This window comes from Eriocheir sinensis, unplaced genomic scaffold (assembly GCF_024679095.1).
Source record: "Eriocheir sinensis breed Jianghai 21 unplaced genomic scaffold, ASM2467909v1 Scaffold670, whole genome shotgun sequence".
Lineage (NCBI taxonomy): Eukaryota > Metazoa > Arthropoda > Malacostraca > Decapoda > Varunidae > Eriocheir > Eriocheir sinensis.
In genome coordinates, this window is record NW_026112021.1 from 220,651 (window position 1) to 224,378 (window position 3,728).

The window sequence follows — 3,728 nt, forward strand, 5'->3', positions numbered from 1 at the left end:
AGAGAGTGGCAATATGCTGAAAGTGGGTAATGATGGGCACAGATGAAGGAATGAAGCAATAGAAACGGAAAATAAAGGGTAGAGAAACATAAATATAAAGTGTGGAGGAAGGATGAAAACTGGGAAGGATAAATGGAGAATGAAGAACAGTAATAAGGTGAATAAATTATGAAGTAAACAATGAAACAAAGGAGAGAAGGATGAAAATAGAAGGAAGAAGAGGAGGAAAGAGAGACGGTGAAGGTGGAGGAGGAGGAAGGACGAAAAGGAAGAGAAACACCCAGGAAACAGACAAGCCTAGCTCATGTTAAGCTTATGGCCACTATTAGGGAGAGAGAGAGAGAGAGAGAGAGAGAGAGAGAGAGAGAGAGAGAGAGAGAGAGAGAGAGAGAGAGAGAGAGAGAGAGAGAGAGAGAGAGAGAGAGAGAGAGAGAGAGAGAGAGAGAGAGAGAGAGAGAGAGAGAGAGAGAGAGAGAGAGAGAGAGAGAGAGAGAGAGAGAGAGAGAGAGAGAGAGAGAGAGAGAGAGAGAGAGAGAGAGAGAGAGAGAGAGAGAGAGAGAGAGAGAGAGAGAGAGAGAGAGAGAGAGAGAGAGAGAGAGAGAGAGAGAGAGAGAGAGAGAGAGAGAGAGAGAGAGAGAGAGAGAGAGAGAGAGAGAGAGAGAGAGAGAGAGAGAGAGAGAGAGAGAGAGAGAGAGAGAGAGAGAGAGAGAGAGAGAGAGAGAGAGAGAGAGAGAGAGAGAGAGAGAGAGAGAGAGAGAGAGAGAGAGAGAGAGAGAGAGAGAGAGAGAGAGAGAGAGAGAGAGAGAGAGAGAGAGAGAGAGAGAGAGAGAGAGAGAGAGAGAGAGAGAGAGAGAGAGAGAGAGAGAGAGAGAGAGAGAGAGAGAGAGAGAGAGAGAGAGAGGGAGGAGGGAGAGGAGGAGAGGAGGGGAGAGAGGGGAGAGAGAGAGAGAGAGAGAGAGAGAGAGAGAGAGAGAGAGAGAGAGAGAGAGAGAGAGAGAGAGAGAGAGAGAGAGAGAGAGAGAGAGAGAGAGAGAGAGAGAGAGAGAGGGAGAGTGAGAGAGAGGGAGGGAGGGAGAGAGAGAGAGGGAGAGAGAGAGAGAGAGAGAGAGAGAGAGAGAGAGAGAGAGAGAGAGAGAGAGAGAGAGAGAGAGATAGAGAGAGAGAGAGAGAGAGAGAGAGAGAGAGAGAGAGAGAGAGAGAGAGAGAGAGAGAGAGAGAGAGAGAGAGAGAGAGAGAGAGAGAGAGAGAGAGAGAGAGAGAGAGAGAGAGAGAGAGAGAGAGAGAGAGAGAGAGAGAGAGAGAGAGAGCGCAGCCAGGCCATCCCGGAGCAGAACTCGCCATCAGCAATATTAGGGGCATTTCACTGTTAGGTCTTGGCAGGCAATATAACATCTTGCATAATATTTCTCTTTCTCTGATATTACCTTCCCTCTCTGACGCCATTACTCCTGATATTGCTACAATACTACTACTACTACTACTACTACTACTACTACCATTATGGACGTATTTTATTCCTTGCTTACAGACTTCCATTATTATTCTCTCAGTGGTGGTATTACTACGCGCTCACTGGTGCTATTATCCCATTATTTAACACACACACACACACACACACACACACACACACACACACACACACACACACACACGCACACACATCTCTAGGGCTTTCAGGATGCTTCAGTGGAATGGGCCTTTGATTTTGCGAGTAAGAGGAGGAGGAGGACGAGCTATGAAAGGCATTGTGAAGGGAAGGAGCGTCAGGGAAGGGCTGGAGGCTGAAGGCGGAACAGAATTAATCGTGACCTTGCAAGATGTTGGGAAGCCACGCTATATGTTGCCCTACTTCATCACTACTACTACTACTACTACTACTACTACTACTATGACTACTGTTATCTTTGCCATCATCACTGTCATTGTTTCCTCCTACACCTTCCTCTTTATACTCATTAACTCATATAATAATATTCTTTCTTCTCTACTTTTTATTTTCATTTTTATTTTCATTCTTTACGATCTCACTTCTTTTTTTGCCTTTCACTGAATCGCCTCCACGTCTTCATCTCGCCACAGTCTTACCTCTGTAAATTAAAAGTACAGAATTAAAACATGAAATAAATCGTGCATAATATTCAGCAATGGATAAAATGTTAAAACGTAATGTGAAAGTTGTATTTTGTTTATAGTAGTTTATAGTTTATTTTATAGTAGTTTATGAGCCAGATTCACAGTTCGACACGATTGTTGGTTAGGTAAGGACCCAAACCAATGCTAACGACTTCGGAAAATTACTTGTATGGTGAATTGAGTGTTCTTGTGTAAGTTAAGGAATCTGATGAAGGAACCTGATCAATCTTTGTATAGTTCTTGTAAAAGCTGTGTCGAAAGCCTTGTCACAGTATGGGTTGTTGTTTTTTTGCATGTCGTTTGCCTGTTGCCGGTAGGTACTTTCCCCGGTGGGGGCTTCTGGATACGGCCCAAGGTTTCTTCCAGGTGGGCCTGATGGTCGGCCCAGCCCGTTCTGCGCAGGCGAGTGTTTATAGTGGTTATCTTTGCATTGGTTCATATGGGCCCCCGGAACCTGCTCCTCTGATTCGCTTGGACGGCTTCCAGAGTCCGGGTTGATGGGTGGTCTTCAGACAGCATGTGGTAGTTTTGGCCAATTTCGGCGGTGACTGAAAATCCGAGTGGTAGCGTGGGATTCGAGCCCGCGTCGTCCATCACGTGGGTGAATGTGAGCCCAGTACGCTACCAGTTCGGCTACCGCCTACCCAAAGGTTGGAAGGTAGTATAGCATGGCTGGGGTAGTTACGAAGATACTGTATTGGATTAATTTGGAGTTGGGGTTTTATGTGTTGACAAGGATAGCGAAGGATTGACGTAGGAGTCTTATTTACTTACTGTTGAGGAAGAAAAATATAAAGAGTTGAAGGGAAAAATATGCTTTGGACAATTTGATTAATTTTGCATCAGCAGGATCTTTTTTTTTTTTTTTGTATACTCCATGGTCCATGGTGATGATGATGATGATGATGATCCATGTGACTTGTTCACAGCATGCGTGACGAGAAATCACCTCAATAATTTATGTCCAATTCATGCATATTTAATGAGTGCTTATTAGCCTCTGATATTTAATTATGTAGAAAAATTATTAATGTGTATTTGTGTGTGTTTGAATATTTACACACACACACACACACACACACACACACTAATGAATGCAATATGTAAAGATGATTAGACGCAATATATTTGTTGTTTTTATCCCGAGATTGACTTGTAGATATTTAACATCTTTTCTCTGTTTAATTAATGTGTTTTCTTTAGTTAATACCTTTGTTTTACTTCAGTAATTATTTAGCATTAGCGGGGCGTGTATTATAAGGGTTGTTATTTAGTAGTAGTGGTAGTAGTGTAGCAGTAGTAGTAGTAGTAGTAGTAGTAGCTAGTAGCAGTGAATATCGTCTATGGATCAAAAAATGTCTTGTTTCAATGTTCGTCTCTTTTTATTCAGGTAAGGAAGCTTGGTGAGAGCGCAACAAATGATTCACGGACCATTTCTATGTGAAAAGTGGAAGCGCGTTTGAAGGTATGTTTATGTGTTGAATATGTTGGTTGATTTTAGTGTGTAGATTTGTGCTGATATTTTTTTTTGCAGTGTGTTTTTGAAGGACCACTTCTGAACTCCGGTAACGTGAATTTGTGATAGATATATTGAT